The sequence below is a fragment of the Triplophysa dalaica genome, chromosome 14 (genome assembly GCF_015846415.1).
Source record: "Triplophysa dalaica isolate WHDGS20190420 chromosome 14, ASM1584641v1, whole genome shotgun sequence".
In the NCBI taxonomy this organism is placed as follows: Eukaryota; Metazoa; Chordata; class Actinopteri; order Cypriniformes; family Nemacheilidae; genus Triplophysa; species Triplophysa dalaica.
In genome coordinates this window covers 16715791-16741344 of record NC_079555.1, presented here as the reverse complement: position 1 = coordinate 16741344, position 25554 = coordinate 16715791, and the positions used below count along the sequence as shown (strand labels likewise).

At 37.9% G+C, this 25554-nt stretch overlaps 1 long non-coding RNA gene across 1 annotated transcript in view; it reads left to right on the top strand.

Moving 5' to 3' along the window:
• The first annotated feature begins 6299 nt into the window (after nucleotides 1–6299).
• The window catches only part of LOC130435936 (uncharacterized), a 131180-nt gene continuing 111925 nt past the window's right edge, over nucleotides 6300–25554 (top strand). The window contains exons 1-2 of the long non-coding RNA XR_008908900.1: nucleotides 6300–6452; nucleotides 6913–7031. This is a non-coding gene — a long non-coding RNA (uncharacterized LOC130435936). The remainder of the gene's footprint in view (nucleotides 6453–6912; nucleotides 7032–25554) is intronic.

Below are 25554 nucleotides of genomic sequence, written 5' to 3'. Positions count from 1 at the left end.
GTATACACATAAGACATACTTGCCAACCTTGAGACCTCAGAGTTAGGGAGATATTTCACGGGTGGGGGGGGGTTGGGGGGTGCTGAATGGCTGGTGGGATGCGCAGCATGGAGCATTGTCATAGGTTAATGGAGGAAAACTGTCGTATTATACTTAAATAAATAAAACCTCAAAAACTAAACAATTTGATTTATCTCAAACAATTTATCAAACAATTAAGTAATGTTTCTTTAATTTGGTAATTTGCGCGCGCGCACACTCTCACTCATTTGACTCTCCCTCTCACGCGCATTTGCTCCTCGTGCAGACTCGTTCTTTCTCGTGCACACTCGCCCCCGTTCGCGCGCATTCACTCCCTCTCGCACGCCTTCACTCCCTCTCGCGCGCGTTGTCTTCCTCTCTTTGCATTCACTTTACTTTTGTCAATTTACGTGCCTCATATGAAACGGCGCCCAGAGACGGATGGTGTAGCAATATTGTTGTCCGGGTGGAAATCGGGAGAAATTCGGGAGAAAGGTCGGCCCGGGAGATTTTCGGGAGGGGCTTTGAAATTCGGGAGTCTCCCGGAAAAATCGGGAGGGTTGGCATGTATGACATAACATTACATTTTAAATCAACAATAAAATTAGTTTATGCTATGTCATATGACTCCTTTAAGGAATAAAAGGTACCACTACCTGACTATGGGATGCGATAGTGAGCGGTGTGTGCTTGTTTCTTCAGTGATGGATAGATATAACACTGGATTTGGAGATTGTTCGAAACTGATAGAGTGGTCCCAGCGCTAAAATATGCCGGACATGAACTGCAGGTGGTAAGTCAAACTGAGTCATACGTCTGTGTTTTGTTGGCAATGGGTGTGCACATGATTTAGTTCCATCCTCCCTCCCCCGCACGTTTTTGGAAAAAAAAATTATATCACTTTTATAAATGTGATCAAACAAAAGACCATAATGATATTTGAAGGGTACGATGCTATTCTTTAAGCACATTTACATGAGATATGCAGAAACTTTCTGGGTTGCGGCCACTTTAAGAAATAGTTGCTGTCTTAGAGAAACACTTGAGACATTTCTGAGAACAAGAGATCACACTGCATCCAGAAGCATCCGATATGCAGAAATTCTAATGCATGTAATGCATAAGTATGTGTGAATATTGCTTGAGGTGAAACCAGACTTTCCATCCATTTGAGCACCACATGTGCAATACGCCAAGCAACAGCTCGAAGGCTGGTTTCTTTCCTATTTTCCCATGTTTGTTTTCAACAAAGATAATCCTTCAAATGCTTCCAGTTCATTTATGTTCAAAATTAAGGTCCGCTGCAGATGTTTGTAGTTTCCTTCAGCAGAAATGTCTCTATCGCCAGCTCTCAGATAATCCGCCGGCATTCTGATGATTAGGTCAAAGTAATAAGGTTTAGCACCACACAGGAGCCTTTGCATCAGGATTTGGTTTCTCTTTTCTCTCGCTCTCTCTCTCTTTGCTTTACAGGCAAAGCAGGAAAAATATTATTTGTATTCATACTCTTTTCAAATCCTGTAAGACTTACAGTAGGTTCAGAGCCAAAGAACCTACTCTTTCATCATACCCATAGACTTTTCAATTTAAACATCACCTTTGCAAAAATATATTACAAGTTTTGCTTTCTAGTTAACAGGAGCAAAGATTTATAGGTAATTTTCAAAGACATATTGGCATATACGTATCTCTGTTCAAAAAGGTATAAAGTGCTGTCTGTGTTGATTGTCAAGCTTTATTAGTTATATTTTCAAGAGAGTTGGTGAAAACTACATGCATACAATTATAAAAATGACAGGATTATTAAGGTGAAAACCCTCCACTGAAGCCGCAGGTGCCATAACCATAAACAATATATTGAATTCCAAGCAATTAACTGTATACTCTTGTCTGTAAATCCTTTGAAAGAATTTATCAAATCTGCTGTCAATGTTAACTCAGTCTTGTGATGTTTCAATCCTGAATCCATTTTTGTGTGTAAAGAACATAATGACATGTTGGTCATTATTCCTTACACACACAGAATTCAAACTCCAATGTCATGTCCGGCTGTACAGCATGTGAGAACCAATGGTGTTTTGGTGCCAACAACCACCAGAAACACAAAAATGACAACAACAATTGTATTCATCTGATTGCAATACTTACAATAACTAATATGGTTTCCTACGTTTTTGCACACAGTTTTTAAAGTAAATAAGTAAATTAAGTAAAGAAGTACAATTTACCTAAATTAATAAAATAATAATAATAAAAATAATCAGAAATCAAAAACAAAATGATCAGAAAATAAATAATAAATAAAAAATAACAGAAACTAATAGGAAAATACATTAAATACAAAGTAGAAAATAAATGAAAACTACCTTAAACTTAAATAAAAAAAATTCAACATATAGCAGCATAAAAAGTAAATGAATAATTAATAAAATGATAAAAGCACATACCGTTACAAAATTGGTAGAATCTAAGCTAAAATAAACATAAATAAAAATAAAAAATAAATAAAAAAGGTATGATAACTCTAATGTGGTTTTTAGTATTCTTTAAAGTTTAAAAAAAAAAGATTCTGGTTCAAAACAACATGAAAGTAAAAAAAAAACTTTCCTACAGCATAACTAACACAACTTCATAAATCTTTAGCTTACATTGAATGACTAATTTGACACTGAATCATCAAACACCAAAATAGATTCTTACATTAGTGCTAATTTATTGGTTCAGGGCAATAAGAAACAAGAACAAAAGGACATACCATCTTGTGACAAGCTCACACTGTTCAAGTCGATTGGCAAATAATGTCTCCAGAGTAGAGAGGGTCTCAGGGGTGCCGCGAGCGAGTGCATTGGATATGTCTCTTCCATCACTGTAATCATTACTGACAGCACATGCAGCTGCTAATGATCTTTGCTTAATCACATTTAATCAGGTAATAATGATTCAGGGCCGAGTGCTCAAGCAGCCCGGGCTCAGAGATTTAGATGCAGCTTTAGACGTTTAATGGACAGAGAGCTTCGTTGCACGCTGTGAAATTGTGAGAGAGAAATAGATTTTCCTACATTGTTGTTTCTTCACAGGTCTTGTGGGGTGACAGGATCCCTGCGGAAGTTCGTGTTTTTACATGTCATTTCGATTATTTTACAGTTCCAAATTGTGTTGAAGCCTTCAAACCCAAATCATGTTCAATATTTATAACTCTTCATTGGGCTGTCACTGGGAAATGGACAATAGCTAATGAGACCGTGCAAGCATGTCATGAAAATATAGACTTGAGAAAGAAAACAGTATAGGCCTAATGTTTTGTAACATTTATAACATGCATTTTGATTGTCAGGTATATGAAATCTTATGCCACTTTGAAAGCATTACAACAATGAGGCGCTTTGTCTCATCATCTGGTTTTACTATGTACTTTACTGCGTGCGTTCTGAGGATTATAATGCTAAAAATCGGTTAAGAAGGTCCTTATGTCTGTGGTCTCCTATAGACTTACAGTTGGCTCAGATTTGAAAATCGTCTGTAGTTTGTCCCCAGCCTAAGCAACTTTAGGAAGATTTTAGTCAAATGAAACGCATTGAAACACGCTACAAAAGAGCAATCGCTTCACAATAAATCTTGTATAATAAAAGCAATATTACCTGGTTAAATATAATAATTGACAGGTCTTGATTGACAAGCAGCGTCATATTTCTTTGGTGGCCTGCAGAATATAATCTATTGGGATAGCTGTTTTACAAACTTCTGCAACAAAGCAATATTAGAATATGTTCTATCCGCTGGTTTTATATGTATAACACGGATTAAGTGAAACGGATGCTGTCATCTCTGTTTTATCCAGTATTGCTTTCCTGCTCAATACAGCAGAAAATTATTCTAGCTGTCTTTGGGTAATCCTGTTTGTGCACGCACTGATTTAGCTGGGTCAACGAAACTGTGTAAACAAATGAAATAGAGAAGCAGTACATCACATTTTTGTACTGGAGTTTTGAAACTTCTTCTTAAGGAGTGAGTCATGACAACTTTCAAAAGCAGTTTCTGTTAAATCAACTCTCGAGAGACTCCGACCCCGCCGGTCCACAGCCGAGAACGGTTACATACACAGACACACTTGTTTGCAATGGGCCCCTGCAGTGATCCATGGCATCTGATAATTGTGAGCTCACTGGAGCATTGCTAACAGATGCCAGTGGAACCGCACCATTAGCTAATACATGCGAGCTGTCAACCCCGCATCAATGGCATGAAAAGTCAAACTGTCATTCTTGCATATCCATTTGCCATCCAATCTAATACTTATTAAACGCGCATTATCAGGGGATGAAGCTCCTCTGCTCGAGTTGGTCCTCACAAACCTTCGTAGCATGAATCAGTGGATAGCAGTGAGAGAGAGAGCGAGAGATAGAGAGAGAGAAGTGAACCCACTCCCGATAGGTATGGTGCTGGTGTCCCTATGGACGAAAGCCATCCTTTGGTGGTTCGCTTATCTTTCAGCCTGGCCAAGCTGGGTGGGTTGTTCCATTAAGTTGGTTTAAAAAGGGTTTGGGGCACTTCTTGGCCAGTCAGGCTGAGAGACCGCCTAGACCAGCGAAGTACTGAGAAAATTATGTAATAGGGGAAATAAAGTTGAATAAAGGTACAGTGTGTAATTTTTTGGAAGATCTATTGATAGAAATGCAACATAATATACATAACTATGTCTTCAGAGGTTTATAAAGAACTTAAATAATGAAGCATTATGTTTTTAGTACCTTAGAATGAGCTATTCCTATCTACTTAGACCGCAGGACTCATTGCAATTTGCCGTGCTGTTGCTACATTAGCCCTAAATGGACAGACTGCTCTACAGAGCGTGCTTTGTGAATACATTATCTCCTTCGGCAAAGAAGAGAAAACATGATGTCAACTTTGACCAGTGTCAGCCACCGTAGTGCTTCTAAAAGGAGGGGTGAGCCGCTGGTTGCAATTCACAACCTCACTGCTAGATGCCGCTAAAATCTCCTCATTGCTTGCTTAAGGCAATTGTTGAACCCCAGAAGCTCCCTTTGGTGAAAATGTGCAGAAAAGTTCAATATTGATCTATCACGGCCGACACAAACTCATAGTGATAAGGATTATATTTATTTATCTTGACTGCAAAAATGATCTCATGAAAGCAAATGACAGAAGCCAGTGCAGTGTGAAAATGTGTTGAAGGTTAAGAACTCATTAATGGCGTAATATTTAGCAACAGAGTAAATGACGTTTCTGATATTGATGCTCTGCTTCATTTCCACAGGGTTTTATCACTAAAGCTGGTTACTGAGCAGAAACCAAGAAGCCAAAGGCTCCTTGCCTTCACTGTGACTGATACCACAGGCTTGGCAGAGTGTGATGGTTTGGTGAGCCGGATCTGACACGACGGCAGCCCTGAGGTCCTCTGATGCAAACGTCATAGAGAAATAAGCCTCTGACCATCCTGGCTTATCCTGTTTTTATATGTCATAAATGAGGGATTAATTATTGCCCCAGAAGAGCTTCTTCTGCTCAGTTTAGATAAATTAGCCTCTTGCCCCACAGGACCGTGAAGAAATGAGGGGGGAAAGGGCAGATTCAGGGTTGTAAACAGAGAAAAACTTTCTCCCTCATAAACCCACCACCCTCACAGTAATAGAAAATAAACACAGTCATGAAGTGTTGTTGCTTGATTGCTTTTAACTTGGGTCATTTTCATTATTTTGTTCTTGAAATGTAGTGTCTCCAAAGTATTACTTTATTCATTTATTTTCTCGAAAAAAAGCTTGAAAGCTTTTTAACTCATCAGCTTTTTTTATTAGTTTGTTAATTTCTGTGCAGGGAAAACTGTTCTCAGGTAAAACTGTACGGCAAGAAATATGTGGTTAAAAATACCTTCTAGTGTACCTACAGAGACATTGTAGTTTAAAGAAAGAGTTTAAATGTGTACCTGCAGCTTGTGAAAAAAGTGTCAATTTTTTTCTGTGCTTTACAGGTGTGAATTGGTCAAATGTACATTCATGTCAATGTTAGTTGCTTACAATATTCAAATATGTTTAGACTGTGCTTACATTAGGATAAATCTTTAAATGCAGAAATCCACATTTTCATTCGGTGACATGGTCCATGACTTTGCTTCCAGAATGTTCTCTTCTTTGCAGTTTATTTTTGCATTTTATTTGTGACAGACATCAGAGGGTTCATTTGAGTGTTGGGTGTAGTTCACGTTTTGTCCTATGGGTTGCGCAAGCGGACGGCATAGTTTGAAAACAAATGATGGCGTTGTCACAGTGTGGATTCTCCTCTCAAAAATATACCAGTTTTACGGTTTATTTCCATAAATGTTATGAAACAATCCTAGTTTTATGTTGTACTGTACTATTATGCGTTTAAGCAGAGCTTACTTCAGATGTTGCACCATATCTATATCACAAACTGTGGTGAGTTACAGTTTGTTTGTGTTTAATTCATTGATTTATTGCTTTAATAAATGGATTTACTCTTAAATGGATTTAACCCATAAGAGTGACACACATTATTTACAATACTTTATTGAAATGTGAACGATAAGTCCCATTGTAGGCTATGTTTGTGCTAGCGTGGGGTGCTTTTAGTCGGTGTAAACAAGCAAAATGTCGCTCAGTTAATTATTAAATAGCTTTATATGTGAGCAAGTTGAATATTTATTCAATGTATAGTTATACAAACTGTGTTTAACAGAATGTGTGCAAGTACAATTCAAGTTTATGTAACATCTTACGTTACCGTTAGCTAAATGTTGCACAAACGATGTCTGGAAATATTGTTCATGAGCATGTAACAATCACACAGTAGACTATTTTACAATGATTAATTTATCTTTCTAAATGTACACTCATATATATATATATATATACACAGATTGGTTTCTGCCAGCAATGGTTTCTTCACCGAGAGGTTCATCCAAGATTTAAGGTGAATTCCCCAAAAAGTGGAACATCTTTTCTGCCTTGCATTGAACCTGAAGTTCATATCCTGTGGTAGGACAGTTTAATTTCTTTCGTTTTGTTTGGGCCCAGGTTTATATTATACACAAATGTGCTTTCCATTCAGTTGCACTTTAAAAATTCCAAACAATAGAATTGTTTAAGCAATGGGTTTTTGCAATTACACTGCTGATCCTTTACTGATTGCCACTGCCTAAATGTGAGTGATTTATACAGTTTTGACATCCAGCTTTGATCTGATGTGATGTTCAATTTTTATCTAGTTTACTGCAGTGTGCAACAAGTGTCTTATGCCAACAAGCTAATGCATACAGTAAACCCACTTAGGTGTATTTGTACACAAACAGCACTTAAGAAATAATAATTTATTGTCTCTGTTTGCGCCACCTTAGTTTTGTTTGCGCCACCTTAGTTTTGTTTGCGCCACCTTAGTTGTTCCCTTCATTTAAAACAAATCTAGCTGTTTGGACAGAATGTAGCTCATCTATTCAAAAGTAATAATGGCTGTCTTTGTGAATATAAGCAGTCTGCCAAGCTGTTAAGCCGAAAGTGAACGAATAACAAAGTAATTGTAAAAGGTGTCGACTCTGAATCACGTGAATAATCGTCGTTATGTTTGCAACACTGCGACTGTGATTAGACGGATGATTTTACACCTTGTATGTTCGTAAACTTGTTGTTGGACACTTCGTAAACCAAAGTAGGACCTTAAAAATCCCAAAATATTCACTCTTTAATAGCACAACAGTAGTTTTCATAACTAAATGAAAACAAATTTGTTGTGCATTTGGCTGAATAATGTTGAATAAATAAGACATTCAGAGAATTTTCAGGCAAGCTTTAGCTACTCTCCATTGAAAATAGTTGGCAGCATTGAAAGTGGAATGTTTGAGTTGTAATTTATTCATGATGAAATACAGTAATGTGAATTAAAAGGAGTAGTTCAGCTTCAAAATGAAAATCGGTCATCATTTACACGCCCCTTTCAAACCTGTATGACTTTCTATTCTGCAAATCACAAATAGAGCTATTTGGAAAAATGTTGGTAACAGAACAGCACAGCCCCCCATTCACTTCTACTTTAAACGATGCAATTGAATGGGGGGGTTTACAACATTCTTCAAAATATCTTATATTGTGTTCTGTGTAAGAAAGAAAGTCATACAGGTTTGAAATGACAAGAGGGTGAGTAAATGATGACAGAATTTTAATTCCGACGGTGAACTATTCCTTGAAGTTTACTTCAAAGTTTATGTTACTTTAAACTTGAATTCATAACCTCATCCATGAACATGAGTCCTGTCTTTTGGCAGCTTTAACATCTAATGTACAGGGCAGGTTATATAATGCAATAATGTTTTTGTCCTTTACACTGCCGCTTCAATAAATAGTTTGGTAGAGAGAGACAACAGAAATTTACACAGGGAGAGAGAGAAAGACGTATGGGTTAGGAAAGGACTAAGAGCTGGGATTTGGACGGAATGTTGACACACAGCCTCATAAAACAAGTAAAAGCACCAAAGAAACAAAAGTAGTCCAGAGAGGTCAGATGTTGGCACTAGATTCCAAATCTTTTAAAGTCATCAATAGTTTGTTTCCATAGCTTGTGTCCAGTATTGCAAAATGATTAACAATGAATAATGCCAAATATATCTACAAACGGCGATTAACACGAATGATATTGTTTATTTTTGGTAAAATTATTTCTAAGAAAATGTGTATCTGAATGACTAGAGCACACAACCACACATCTTAAGGCACATGCCCTGGTGTACACTCACACACGTAATCAAAGTCCATCTCGACCACGCTTCAAAGATAAAAGAACCCTTATTATCCTGGCGTCTCTCTTTTCAGTATCTCTCAGCAGAAGTCAGCAGTCCTTTCAGCGTTTCAAAGAGCAGCTGTTGGCCATCTTTCTCCACTGCTTCTTTCTGCTATTCCTGGAGAACTTCATCTCTGTGCCTCATCTCACATGTGCTAATCAAGCCCTCCCCTCAACTTTTACAGCAGCGCCAAGGGTGCTGGACCCTTCCTGTCTGCTGTGATTTATCATGTTTTCAGGTCTGATCTGTGGCTGTGACAGACGTCTCGCTCCCTGATTATTCATCTCATGCAGGCGTGGGCCATCAATCAATCTTCAGAACCACCCGCGTGATGCAAACGCCTTGTTTACTGTCTGTCGATGGCATTCAATTTGCCCTACGAGGCGAGGCGAGAATGAGAACAGTCCGGCCAGATCTTTCCAGAGATGGAAGTGTCATAATTACATTGTGATTTGCAAATTGACTTTTTTTGCCGGTTGCAGTGGGGTGTCAGTTCACGGATGGCCGTGAGCGTTTCCACTGGAGGTAGGGCTGAACGATTAATCGCAATTCCCATTCAAATCGTGATTAAATCGTTGTGGCTATCGCGATTGTGAAATCGCAAAGGCTGCGATTATGTTTTATGCGCAGCTTGTTCATGAAGCACGGCTCTGTGATCTGTGGGAAATGCTGCTCAATCTGAAAGCACTGAGCATTTGATTCGCTTAAAACATGCATTTAAAAAGCTACACCCGTCAAACATCATCCTTATAAATATACTTTATTATCATGAAAATACCTAAGGAGGTTTGAAAAACAGTGATGGAAAGTGACGGCATTTCCTGGTTATACGCGGTGACTACTTCACTGGATTATTTGAGTTTCTCTGCAAGTGTGCACTCTGGCTTTCGGATGCAGCTGCAACTAACTGCATTTCACAGACAAACTGTGCATTGAACATCGCAGCCAACCGCCAAATCGCGTGTGGTTTCTTTCCGACTTATCGTGCAGCCCTAACTGGAGGTCACATCAAAAATCTCATCTGAATAACTTGCACGACATGCATGAATAATGTGTGGTTATTTATTTAAAATAAAGTAGCAGCAAGTGAACACCTACCTTGGGGAATTCTCCAACATTCCTCTTCGTCCTCATTAGTTTTCCTCCGTGTGGTACGAGAGATGAAACTGAAATGGGTTTAACCAGTCCTCAACGGGTCTTTATTAGGAGCTTATTAGCATTTCCGCAATTCCCACTGACCTCAAGCGCTGAAATCACGCAAGAAGTGTGGGGCGAGAGATTCACGCCTGTAAATTGCCAGTGTACCGCGATGGCTTTGGATAACTACGAATTCCCAGTTTTGGGGAAATTATCGTTACGAGATGCTTGCAATCATGTTCTTAATAGCAGGAATAATTAATCTGAGACCCCAGACTAGTGCTAAATGTATGACTGTGAAAGTATGAGGCCTCCCTGCACAATGCCGCACAGAAATTGGATGAATTATTCATAGGCAGCATGTATGATGGGTAATTTGCAGCGGGCCATGTCTCTAAACAGCTCACACAGGGATCAGAGCAGAACAACATTGTTATGTTTAAGAGCATAATTGTGCCGATTCGGTTTCATTGTAGGGGTTTACGGACGGTTTTGGCCCACCCGCCCTGTTCGAAATGCTAACATCGTTGGTCATCAGCATATGTTGGGTTTTGAAAGCAGGTGTGCTGATGTCACCACCAGTTCGCTTAACTACAGTAGACAGCCGGGTTTTCGTACGGCCGTTTCATCACAGCTGGTCACCAGTTTTAAACCATCAGTGACCATCAGGGAAATTCACTCAGTTTTTTTTTCAGCAGGGCTGTGCTTCAGCTGGGTAAACCAGAGTCCCTCGACAGACTCCTGACTGCATCCTGATTATTTTCTTTCATTTCGTTTTTATTCTCGCATGTGGACGACTAATGCTTTCCTGTGTTCCTTGAGGGGCTGAGCAGTATTAGTGCAATTCAGAGTAATTTGGTTCTACCTGAGGAGACCCACATACTTGTGTAAACACGGAATCAATATTAATCGACTTGGAGGGAAGACAGACTTGCTTTTTTTTAAGGGGATGTTGCAGCCAGGCGTGGAGATGATAATATTTCAGCACAAATGTAAGGGCAGCTCAGCTGTGGTCAATCTCTTTTTTCTTCTCTGGTAACAGGGGAAAACTGATAACCTATAAAACCTTTTAGTCACTCTCTCTCAGTCATACGCACACGCAAGCACACGCACATACACAGTCAGTGTTAGGGCTGCTCTTTCTGTACTTTTTAATGCACTTTATATCACATTCCTAAATTGTAAATTGCTTATTTATTATCGTCATAATTATTTTACTCTATTTTACTTATTATTATTGACTTTTTTATTACTTTTTTATTAATTATTGTTAATGTTGCTTTATAATTTTATTTTATTTTGTATGTTTTAGTTTTTTTTTCGGTTATAATATGGGAAAAACTTGATTGTATAAAATGTTTCTTTAAGATTGAAAAAAGTTAAATTAAAAAATATATATGTACTTCATGTAGATTTTTAAAATGGAGATACAAATTTTTATCATTATAAACATTGTGACTTTAACAAACATACTTTTTTTGATCGATAAAATATCATTAATAATGAACAAAAAATAGAAATGTATAGATGGTTTTAAAGCAACGACATAAACAAATGTTACTGCACTTGTGCGCGTTTGTGGACGGCCCGTAACTTCCAGTACACCAGGGGTGTCCACTGTCGATCCTGTAGGGCCACAGTCCTGCAGAGTTTAGCTACAACTTGGCTCAACACACCTGTTTGGAAGTTTCTAGTCTGCTTTGTGAGACCTTGATTAGCTGTTCAGGTGTGTTCGATTAGGGTAGAAGCTAAACTTTGCAGGACACATGCCCTCCAGGACTGACTTTGGACACCCCTGCAGTACACATTCACAAAAGTGCCTGTAGATTATTTCTGATATCAAAAGAACCGTTACTTTGCTATCTCTTTACCGGAACAAATTATTTTTTAATACAATACATATATACAACAATATTCAACAAATTATTTATTTAATACAATTATTATTCAATAAAATAATATTAATTAAAATTAACATAAATTTTATTTAAGAAAGTTATATAATAGTCAGACCGATAAACAAAGACCGACCAAAAAGTAGCTGCAGTCCAGGCGCGCGCATTCAATGAAATGGTCTTTAGGTGCAGGATTTCAATTTTGTTTCATGAACTATGTTAGAATAATTTAATGCTCTAATTTAGCTATATATTTTAACTGAATCATCATCATTGTTTTCATACAAGTACTTAAAAACAATGTGGTAAAATAGATTATACTTTTTAAAAATGTTATAGTAAGTTTGTCATATCCATTGTACTGTACATATCGGGAAAAACTAAATTAGTCATGGTTTGTGAATGATATCTCATGAAAGTTCCTCTGTTGTGTGCTTTCTTTAACTAGCAATTTAGAAAATTCCTCTTCCTCTCATTTCAAATCAAAATCAATTGTCAAAACGTTGATGTTAGGTTTGTTTAGATAATGTAAACGATGTTTTCCAATTCAACTTTGGCTACGCACCATCAAATTGCACTTTATCCTGTCTAAAAAGGGTGGTCTGTGATGTGGTTCATGCTAACTTGGTTTTCTCCCTATATGAAGGCAGTTATACTATATACTGTATACTATTGTGAACCCTTCAATGTTTTGCGAGTGTGTTAGCATAAGATAATTTCTGCCTGCCTTTGTGGAATAAGAATTTTGGACAGCCCACTTTCTTCACAACAATTGAAGTATTTTTGGGCCTATTAGATGGATGTGGGTTTCTGTATTTATTCTTGAAAACAAAGATCTATTTTGGCACTTTCTCTTTCTTAGCAGTTAACTAGCAATATGGATTAACAACTGCAGCACAATGATTCAAGTGTAGCACAGATCGAACCCAAATAGAGAAAGGGGGAACATTTGGATTGTGGTCCAGATAAGGCAATCAGATGCGATGGCTGTTAATAGGGACCAGACACATACATGCATTTTTTCACAGTGGTTGTGATGTAATCCTACTCTTATAAATAATTTTTATCTTTTCTGTACGTGCTAGATATCTTGTGTTATCCCTCAGTTTCAGAGCCATGGACTCAAGACTCTAGCTGATGACCGGTTGTCATAATAATACCACTCGGTTGTCATAATAAAAGAACCCAAGGGGCTCATTGTCTCTTCCTCAGCCGGCCTTGTGGTCCAAACCTCACTCACCCTGATCTCAGATCAGAGTCTTCAAAAGCTCAATACAAACACATTCATTTAGAGCTGCTCATTTGATTACGCACATAATCTCCCTCTATGAATTTAGATGGGAAGCAATTGCGTTCCTAAACAGCCTATGAAATCGCAGCGGTGGCATCATCTGCTGGTAAGTTTTATTGATGGATTGTAGATTGTAAGTGATGTGAGTAAATGTTTACATGTGTTTGGACGACTGGGGAAAATTACAATCATTTGTGGAGGATAATTACTTTCAGAGGATCACATATGTAGCTGGATTGGGCCGGTATAACTGTAGTCTCCTGATACTTTTCAGTGATGTTGGCAACTCACTGTAATACTTTGCGGTCTATATTTTGATTGACATTTACAGAATTATCTTCTCATAAACGGATATATTGGAAATCCTTAAACGGATTAGTTCACAATTGAATCCTCTTGGAAGAATATCCCTGGAGGCTATGTCTTATATTTGTTCAATAAACCAAGTGTTGCATTCAGATAGCAAACAATCCCTCCAGGTTATTGGTGTGAGAGTGGATGAGGGTTCGGCTGAAGTGTCACTCTTTTACTGATTTCCTGACATAAGTCAATAGAGTATTTTATAAATATTTGAGAATTTATCATTGTAAAGTTGTTGATGTGATTTGTTTTCTGTGCAGCTCTGTAGAAGTATCATGTACTATATTTGAAGTCCGTGCAAAGGGCCTCATTCATGAAACAGGAGTAGAACGATGTTTCTTTTTGACTTAATTTTTTATATTCATGGAAAGTTTCTATTTTCAATAGGTTTGTTGGTACGAAAGAGATGTACACCTGCTGCTATCATGGGAATTCATTAACACACAGACATTTTACTACGAAATCTGACGTTTTTGAAGTATTTGTGAATCCAGAGGAAAGTTTTCGGTTAGGTCTGTTTTACATGCAAATTACTCTGAATTTACTCATATATTTACGAACGTCTCATGAATGAGGCCGAATTTTTTTTTAATCTGTAGCCTTTTATAAGACGTTTTCCTATTTTTCCATTTACCGATCTCTGCTTTTTCCATTCACCTTGATCACTGACCGTTTTATAGAATATTAAAGGAATTATATTTGATCGGCTCAGAGGCCACACATCACCCCAGAGACCTGAAAAGGTGAATGATATGTAGTTTAAGATGTTCAGCCCCTTAAAACTATTTCACGACCTCATGCATGTTTGTCTTAATCTTAGATATGAAAAGGGAAGAGAGAGAAGAGAATAACAGTAATTGAGCGAAGGTGTGATTAATGTTCTCTATGTGACTAGATTAGGTAACAGGCGATCCAGAGCTGTCGCCGTTGATGGCTCTATTGGGTTTGACATGTATGAAAATATTTTCTCATAGCAGAGACACTGATCAAGTTACGGCTCTACTGAATGATTGCAAACTTCATTCAGCCAGAGTGGCAATAACTCTAAACATTCATTCAGGATGATTCAGCAAGCAAGCACTTTCTAACTTCTCAGTACTATGGGCAGCACATTGGTGGACATCGCTGCTGTCCTTCTAAAAAACCTGTTATCTCTGTATAGCGTGATTTATATTAACTGCCATTAATCATTATTATCAGTCACCCTTTGTGTTTGTCAGTGGGTTTTGCAAATTTCTAACCAAATTAAGCATTAAAAAGTAACTGTCAACTTTGACAACACTCTATTTAATCATATGAAAAACAGTGTATCTGATAAACAGGAAATTTGCGCATCTGAGACTACTGCTTTTATTCATGCATCCAAAAATCATCCAACTAGCTGTTTTTTTAACTTAATATTAGTTAAGCTGTTTGCAGTGTAGGTACAATATGTCCCCAGTGCATCAGCATGGTGAGAATATCAACAATTTTCTGCAATCTTTTAAAAATGCTGAATCCTCTGCCACTCTGAAACTAGTTATTAAAATGAAAACAAAGTGTTAGTATACAAAGCATGAATCTTTTATGAAATACCGAGCATAACAGAGTCAGATTCTTGAGCGACTGGCTTTGGCTTTTGAACCACCTACTTAGAGTGTAGAGCTTTGAGACGCCAACCCAATATAACAAGCATGATCTCCAGTCTCATGTGTGGCATCACTGAGGATGACTGTATAGGGCCTGATATTCCTCTGTATGAACAGAAACATAGATAGACATCTAAACTCTCTGATCTTCTCTGTTAAAGGGCCCATATTTGGTGCCTTTCTGTATGTTATATACATGCTCATCTATAAATGATACTAATACTAGGATTCTAACAAAACCTTGGTTTCCAAGATGTCAAACATGACTTTTTTTTTAAATACTAGCATCAAGACATTTTTTTGTAGGCATCAAAAACAAGGTGGTGCTTAAAAGCATTCCTGTCAAAAATATAACACGTTTTTTATCTCATTACATTAACAGAACAAACATATACTATGTTTTGCTTAAAAACATGATGCCTAGGCAAGTATTCATTATATTAAGTAATACATACTTAGAAATTAGAAGTTCATTTTTTAAAAATATAAATGTTGACTTTTTTAATGTTAAAAACTACCTGTATTGAGAACCAATGGCCATAAAATATTAAAGTCCCAGGGAAATGAAAAATACAAATACATATTTTTTCATGAAATAGTGCAGCATTAATTGTAAATAGTTTATCAATATGGGCCATTCACTTTTTTTAATCGTGTGAATCTTTAGCTAAAATCTGCATCTGAAAGCCACGCCCACTATTTTTCTCATTAGAAATTCCATTTCACTAGGAAATGCGTCAAAAAATAGAGATAAAAATAATCGCAACATCCGATTCACTGGGACTTTAAGAATTAACTTATTGTATGAGCATTATAAAGAAATCTGTTAACTTTGTAGCCATTTGGAGGGTACTGGCCAATGTGATACTTCAAACAAAGCCAAGCTTAATGTAAATATATTTGTGTCTGTGTAAACAGTCCTTTAAAAATGTTATGGAGGATGAGAAAATCATTCATGGACACTTACTTTTTCCACTATTTCTTAATTTTTATTATGCATAAATAGAAATGTGCCGTATTTTTCATTTGAGAACATACACTAGAACATGCAATTATTTCAATTTTAGTAATTTCAATTTTCTATTTTAATTTAACTAATCAAATTAACAACATGTCATGTACCCAGACATAGAAGGACATGTTATGGTAACAAGATTTTCAGCAGGAAATGCAATAAAATACAAAGATAATTCATTCCTATTAATTTTTTGCTTCTGGCTATGCTACTGTTCGGACGCATTTACAAGCCCTCTGTACTTTGTGCTTCTTCTTTTATGCTTTATCTTATTTAAACACCAGCAGTTCAGGACAGTGCTCAGACTAAACAATTAGGAAATAAAACCAAAGACGAAATACTCCAACATCTTTGGATTGTGATCTATCAGCTTACTGATGGAAATTGTTAAGGATAACTCAACTGCCCACACTTAAACTTGTGTGAAAATACCTTCTTTTGGATCAACAACCACCTGCTGCTCAAACTGCCACAAACTTCTACAAAAGATTGCAGTTCTCAAAAACAAAGTTACTTGCGATACTGCCATCCCTGCAGGAACACACAGCTGAGCCTCGGCATATAGCCGGTGAGTTCTGTGAACACCATACTTCTCAACAGATTATAGTGAGCTCAGACAAACCTGCAGAATAGATGCAAACAAAGGTAACTGAGGACTCAAACCGTTGGCAGAAACAGTGCGCAAGACCTAAAGTTGCTCGTATCATCAGACTGTCAAGAGTTTCACAAATTGCTGCATTAGCTTCATCTACCCCAGATATGGATAAAACTTGACTAGACAATGTTGGTATTCTACCACCCCCTGTTCATCTTATAGAATAGATTTGAGGCACTAGTGAATATGGGTGAAGAATCCCCAAATGTGGTCAGACAAAAATCAAAATGGGACACTCTAGCTGGCAGAAGCTTGGTGTCAAACAGGCAACAGCGCTCTGCTCAGAATGCAGCCGAGCCCAATACTCTGATAGTGGGGGACACTATTGTCAGAAACCTTCGTAGTAGGGCTATACTTACATACTATTTCCCTCAAGTAATGATTGCTGATGCAAGCAAGGAACTGTCCAACATCCTGACACAACATAAGTATGTAAATCGAATTGTCATACGTGTGGGGAAAAATGATATTTGAAAACAGCTGTCAGAGCTCCTAAAAAGGGATTTTAAAGGGATAGTTCAGCCAAAAACTCATATCGAGCGAGTCACTTCTCGAAATGTCAACATGTCGCCAGGAGCCCTTTTTTGGAATTATGTGCTGTAGGAACTCTTAGGACGGCGAAACCCGATAGACTCCCGTTATATGAAGCAGATAGGGCTGTGGATTTACCAAACAATCTTCTTTATGGTTCTACTCAAGAAAAAATGTCACCTACATCTCGGATGGCCTGAGGGTGAGTAAATAAACAGCAAATTGGAGTCTTTGGCTGAACTATCCCTTTAATGAACTCTTTGAAATGCTTGGAAAGCTGAATCTTCATCTCCCAGCTCGGGAATAAATATGTTCTCTCGGCTACTCGGTCTGAATATATGGCTGCAAAAAACCTGCAACATGAGAGGACTGAACTTCGTTGACAACTTTAATCACTTTTGGAGTTAACAGATTTCCTCCAACCAAACCAACATTGTTCAAGATCGCTAAAGGACAATATCCTCTTCTCCCTCCTTCACCCATCAGCAGAGTGTGCCAATCCACTCCTGAATGGCACACATACACATGACCTCGTTGACCCACCTCAGCAGTCGGATGGACATTTGGATATAACCACTCAGGCAGTACCCTGCCCAGTGACATCACATCAGTTGGACGATGACGAAGACTCAACACCCAAGGACGTTTCTGTGGATAACAACCGAGAGAGCCACAACAACATACTTCAGCCTTCAGAAACACCAGACTTACAGCCGCTTTCACTACACAGTCTCTACTTCTCTCCAACATCATCTCTTTTGAGCTTCTCAGACAAAATGGAGGAACTAGTGTTTGCTGGAACAAAACTCTCCCACTCCATTGTCGCTAGTCAACAAGTTTCAACTAAAAAACGACGTGCCCCACAACAACCAAAGTCTCTGGGTCAACCAAGCCAGCGCATTCCCTCTGAAAGAGCTCTTCGGCCTCTGCCGCAACGCCAGGGTTCACACCTATGAATTGGGTCCCCGATATGATAACAGCAGCAATCTCAAATATTTACAGAACAATGGGAACCCAGTGTTCCTTTAGTTTTCCCTATATCTGTCCTGATGAGTAAGTGAAAACTAAGGCCCTTTCCAGTCGTATGGCAAACCTATCTTATCTACCGCCTACTAGACGTCACTCTGAGAATCAAAGGGGTAAAAAACAAAAAACAGTTACTATGAAATTGGCACTTTTGAACATCCGTTCACTAAAAAACAAATGCTTTTTGGTCAATGACCTCATCACCAGTATCAAACTGGACTTCATGTTTCTAAATGAAACTTAGATAGATGATAGTTGTAGTGCTACAATCCTCAATGAATCTGCCCCCCCAAACTTCACTTTTATAAATGTTGGCAGAGCTATTAGGAGAGGTGGAGGAATAGCAGCTCTATTTAATCATTTCTGATCATTTCTGTATTTTCATTGATATATCAATCAGTCCTGCCACTGAAGATAGACTTGTCTCTGGAGAAACACACCAGCAGTAAAACAAAAACTTGAAGTTACTATAACATCTATATAGACAGTCTGCATGCCTTCAATGTTGACTTATGCAAAGCTAGACAGAATTTTTCTCTAATATTATAAACTGCAACATAAATAACACTCACACTCTTTTTGCAACTGTAGAGAGACTAACAGTCCCCCTAGTCAAGTTCCCAGGTAAATGCTGTCTGACGACAAATGCAATGAGGTTGCTACTTTTTTCCTTGAGAAGATCAATAATATCAGAATGGAAATCAGCAAAGCTCCATGCGGCAGTCAGGTCAGTCTGACTTCAGTACAACAACATCAGTAACTCTGTCTGAATTTCAGACAATTGATCACAAAACCTTAGAGAAACGGTACAGCATCTTAAAAGCGTTAACTTACAGCCTTGACACACTTCCCACATTCTTTTTAAAAAGTGTTTAACTGTTTGGAAGCAGATCTCCTAAAAATAGTTAATGCCTCACTGCTCTAAGGAACTTTCCCAGAGTCCCTAAAAACTGCAGTTGTCAAACCTCTTCGAAAAACGAGCAATCTAGACAAAACCTTACTGTCTTACTACAGACCGATATCAAATCTTCCTTGTATAGGCAAGATCATTGAAAATGTTGTCTTCATTCAGCGACCGAATTCTTAAACTCAAATAGCTACCTGGACAATTATCAGTCTGGTTTCTGTCAGCATCACACCAAAGAGACAGTGCTCATGAAGATAATAAATTATATCCGATTGACACACTTCCCACATTCTTTTTAAAAAGTGTTTAACTGTTTGGAAGCAGATCTCCTAAAAATAGTTAATGCCTCACTGCTCTAAGGAACTTTCCCAGAGTCCCTAAAAACTGCAGTTGTCAAACCTCTTCGAAAAACGAGCAATCTAGACAAAACCTTACTGTCTTACTACAGACCGATATCAAATCTTCCTTGTATAGGCAAGATCATTGAAAATGTTGTCTTCATTCAGCGACCGAATTCTTAAACTCAAATAGCTACCTGGACAATTATCAGTCTGGTTTCTGTCAGCATCACACCAAAGAGACAGTGCTCATGAAGATAATAAATTATATCCGATTGACACACTTCCCACATTCTTTTTAAAAAGTGTTTAACTGTTTGGAAGCAGATCTCCTAAAAATAGTTAATGCCTCACTGCTCTAAGGAACTTTCCCAGAGTCCCTAAAAACTGCAGTTGTCAAACCTCTTCGAAAAACGAGCAATCTAGACAAAACCTTACTGTCTTACTACAGACCGATATCAAATCTTCCTTGTATAGGCAAGATCATTGAAAATGTTGTCTTCATTCAGCGACCGAATTCTTAAACTCAAATAGCTACCTGGACAATTATCAGTCTGGTTTCTGTCAGCATCACACCAAAGAGACAGTGCTCATGAAGATAATAAATTATATCCGATTGAATTCTGATTCAGGCAAAATATCAGTTCTGGTAATACTAGATCTCAGTGCTGCCTTTGATACGGTAGATCACATCAGATGACACTCAAATCTACCTAGCCCTCTCATCCAATGATTATAGGCCTATTGACTCTCATTGCCAGGGCATTGAGGAAATTAACAATTTGACACAGCTGGATGTGTCAAAACTTCCTTCAGTTAAATTAAAACTAAACTGAAGTCATTGTATTTGGTTACAAGGAAGAAACTAACAAGGTAAACATATACCTCGACCTAAGAGGTCTAAAGACACATCCAGCTGTTAATTTCCTCAATGCACTGGCAAAAAGGTAAAAAATGTTGGCGTCTCATTTTCGAGTCTGACCTTAGTTTCACCAGTCATGTCAAAGCAAGAAGCAAATCAGCGTACTACCATCTCAGAAACATACCCAGAATCAGATTATTTGTCTCAAACCAAGATTTAGAGAAACCATTTCATGCTTTCATCACCAGCAGGCTGGATTACTGTAATGGACTCCTTACAGGGCTTCCCAAAAAGACCATCAGACAGCTGGCACTCATACAGAATGCTGCTGCCAGGTTTCTGACCAGAACCAAAAAATCTTTATCAAAAAAGGATATCGCTCCAATCCTCAGGTCCTTACACTTGTTACCAGTTATGTTAAGAATCAACTTCAAAGTATTCTTACTTGTCTCACAATCACTCAATGGTACTAGGACCTAACTTCAGATATGCTTATTAAATATAAACCGAACAGATTTATCAAATCATCAGGATAAAGTCAGTTAGAGATAACAAGGGTTCACTCAAAACAAGGTGATTCAGCGTTTAGCCATTACACCACCAGTAGCTGGAATCTGCATCCAGAAGACATCAGATGTTCACCAACAGTAGCTGCTTTTAAATCCAGATTAAAAACACACTTGTTTAGCTGTGCATTCACAACCTGAGCACTGTGCTGGTTTACATCAACCTCATCTCATCTCAACTTCTTTTTCTAATTTATTTTTCTTTTGTTCTTATTCTTTTTATATATACACTCACATTTTAAAAGAATTTTCCTGCTGTTTTATTGTTTCTTAAAATCTAAAGTTGTATTTGTGATCTTAAATCATTAGAATTTTAAAGATACATCTTATTTCTCTTTCTCTCTTGTCTTGCCTATGTTAAAATTCGTTTTTTTAGATCATTTTTGTGTTTTATATGTGAAATAATTTCTGGTTTTATAATAACGGCACACTACTGCAAATAAAAATAATATTTATAAATGGCACGGTGTGCCATTCTGTATATTTATATTTTAATATATATCAAGATATGTAGAATATTTTATTTTGTGTATATGTGTTGCTGTGAACAAGTGGCGGAGCTCGAGTTTTATAAATGGGGTAGCCAGGGGGTGGCCAAGGCTACTTCAGGGCGGCCACAGACCATGACAGAAAATGTGTGTGTAAACCTGACCTAGCATCCAATTATAAATAAATAAATCCTAGGATTTCTGAATAGAGGAACAAGTGATAATTTACTTCCCACAGTTGTGTATACAAAAAAATTGCACAATGTAATGAGATTAATGTGGTTCTAGATGTATGTAGATTAAATAAATTATAAATCATGAAAATGTTAATAACATAGTTTAACCCAGATAACTTGTTTAATTTAGAAAATAAAACAAAGCAGCACCAGAGGTGTCTTTAAACTAATGTGGATCAGATTAGCATATAACGTTATCTGATAAAACAGCAGATAAAAGAGCAGTTTTGTTCACCTTGTTGTCATATTTTTCAAAGCCTTTTGTTAATTTGATAAACGATAATCGCAGACTTGCTTGACTTTCGTGTTCGCTGCGATGACGTCACATGCAAGCACTGCCTCCACATGTCAAAATAAAAGCTTTGCTCAACGAGAGGTGAAATCTGATGTCAATTAACATAAGTAGGGAATCAACTTTTGGGGTGAAACCCAGGGTGGCCATTTTGATGTCAGGGGTGTTCAGTTCCCCCTTGGACACCCCCTGGCTCCGCCACTGGTTAAAACCACTTGTTTTTTTAACTAATGGTGCACACACACATTTTTGTTTTGCATAGGGTTCTCATTGATTTTTTTCACAACATCCTAGAGAGTTCCACATCAGCTGCTTTACTCGAACCCACCGACTAGAGCAGAAATCATTTCACATTTGATTTCCCATTTATAGGCATCACTTTTTATTTATTTATTTTGTTTAGTGATTGCTACCCCTTGTTTCCCTCCTGCACTCTTTTGTCTATTTCTCTCTCTCTCTCGCACTCTCCCAGAATAGTTTTTTTGCTGTTTTGTATCTGCTCTTCTCAATTTGTGCATCTGGGGAATGAATTGTGGATTATCAATCCACGTCTCATCTGCCACTCAAAAGATGGAATCAGAAGCTCTTTTGTAATTTACCTCCCAGAGCAATCCGTCCATCTCCTCTTCACCTGCTTCACTAGATTCAGCCTCGGGAAAGTGGAATTGCTCCTTTGTGCTAAAATGTGGTTGAAACAGGGAGGAATAATTTAAAAACCATTTCCTCCATCATGTGCTTCTCTATATGAGACCCTAACAGCAATGGACCGAGAGAGAAGCTGCTACGGGGCGGATAAATGAAAATAACCAGTCTTGTCACTTACACCGTATGACCTCTGCCAGTTGAATTTAAAGCAGGATTTTAACAGTTCTCCAACATCTTGCGATGCTCGAATGATCTCTTCTTAGACAAGAGATCATCTTGATGCAGATCCTTTACTCCAGATGGAGAGAGAGGGCAGTTTGCCGTTTGGTTGCCGGGTCAAAAATCGGCCAAATTTATTTTTGGAGGAGCTGTATGGTTGGAAGCTGCTTAGTCACACAGGGCAGTGCTGTTTCTGATACCCGTGATATTAGAATTGTGTTACTCAGGGGATGGCAGGCGTTTTTTTTACATTATAGGATGGCGTGATGACTGATGAGACCGAGATAAGTTCAAGAACCCCAGTGCTCCAAATAGATGAGTGAAATGTGATTTCAGCACTTAAATTTTAATATTCAAAGATTTGAACGTGGTATAAATCTGTTCTGTCAACAAGAGGTGCTTGTAAAATCCATTAGGAATGATGGTTTGACTCGCTTTTATGAAATATCTGTAGTGTACATTTAACCTTCTGTTTGACAGTCATAGAAAAGCAGTTTGACAGTATTCCTCTAACCTTGCATTTTATGGCTACAGTGAATTTATTTACTGAACTTCTCTACAATTCAGTATGGCATACATTTATAAAAAAATTCATGGCAGTTCTTATTTTATTTGTTTAGATCTGATTGCTGTGCACTGTCTGTGAAAGATGAAATTTCTACAGTGTTTACCTTCAACTTGAGAATTGAATAATATTAGACTTTGCCGTGTTAGAAATACAGTATGTTGGAGTGACACAGTGTTCGATATGAATGTCTTAAAGGGAATGTTAAAGTGATAGGCTACCTAGTTAACGGTCACTTTGGAAAAGCAAGTCAAACATTGTAACTAGTCACTGTAGTACTTGCTAGTCAAACACTGAAATGGGTGTCAGGTGTTGCCAAGCTTCAGGAATATGGTTTCACAGTCAAAAGGAAAAAAAAGTGAAAAGCACTCTGGAGACAAATACAATCAAAATTTTTGGACAGAAAACATTATTTGGTCTTATAAGATAAAAAAAAAGCACTTAAAAGTTATAGATTGTTGATAATTTGTGTAGGTAAGTATAATCTTTTTCTTAGAGTAAAAATAGCTTTTAAAATATGCAAACTAGGAATAATACATACTGTGGTTCAATACATCTCCCTTTATAACGCTATAGAGGGAATGCACGTGTCGTCACTTTAATACGTGAACACCACGTGAGCATGCCGGAGCGTGCCCTCCTGGGTGGGAAAACATTCAGGAAAATGACTGCTTACAATATCAGGAAATGCAATTCCGCGCAACATGTCCAGGAACACCTGATTCCTCTTTAAGTCGCTGTGAAGTCGTAAGCAACCGTAACCGTCGAGTCCGGCTGCTTGTAATTTCAGCAATAATTGTGTGTTTTAGTCCCGGTTTCTGTGTTTCTCCTATTCTCCTTAGTCTTATGCCGCATGTTTTACCACTCAGGGGAACGTGTCCCAGTGCTCGGGGGGGGTGTGTCCTGGTGTATTCACGTGGGAAAGTGACGTCGATGCATACCCTCTATTGGTTTTGACTATTTAGATAAAGTGTCGGTTAAAGGAATATGATTTGGCCTGAATAAAAATCAGTCAGAAGAATCCTTTTCACTTTAATCCATGGACAAGGCATAAATTGCTTTAGGCTTTCATATTCATGCTTGGTGGTTGCAGCTACAGTATGATGTCTATTCTGTGGTTCTCTGCATTCTAAGGCCCCACACATTTCGCCTCTTTTTCAGGAGCGCGCAAACAGGGGCCGATGTTGTCACGACGACCCATTTATCTAGGGGAGTCGGCACATCCAGATGGAAATAGTTTTACTTTTCGGAGTGCCGTTTCCACCGCTGATCATTTGAAGATGGAAAGAGGTACAGCTCAGGTTCTCCGCACGGTTTTAGACACGAAATGTGAATTGGGCTTAATGCTCTTTTCTCAAGGTTTTTTTGTATTTTGGTCTTCTGGACTTTTAAAAACACTTCACTTTAACCTGTTAAGACCTTTAATATCCACAGCACACTGTGAACTTTCTTAGAGGTGCTTGCAACAGCGTTCTGGGTTGTTTGGAGAGGGAACTTATAGAGGGTCTTGAACTAAGCAGAAGTGCTTAGGGAATTTAAGGTGAATTTAACAGTGTTTCGAAAGCTGCAAGCGCTTACAAAATCGATTTGCGGACACATTGAATCAAATGCCTAAGTAAAATGCCTTTTTTTTGTAAGTTCTTAAGAACCACAGTATAGTTGCTCAAATAACTTGAGTAGTTCCACTGCATTGTGTCTTAATGAATCAGATTTTTTCTGAGTAATAGAAAGTATTTTATTTATATGTCCTCGCTCTCTGGCAGACACGGTCGATACGCAATGACTGGATATATATAAATATAGGATGAGCAAGACGTAGCAGGGATTTAGCTCAGGGAAGGGCAGTGCTAAAGGGAAGTCAGACAGAGCTAATGCGCCAAATAAAATTGAGAGTTTTTCATGCGTACTTCAAAAGTCTAAAAAGTTACAAGCCCCGAAGTATGAGGACATTAAAGTCACACTTAAAATACTATGAATGCCACTGTTCATAACAGAGTATTAAAGCAAGTGGCATCTGAAAACGAATAATATGACTGTTAGTTTGTAATGTCTATTGTTGTCAGGACTCAGCTTT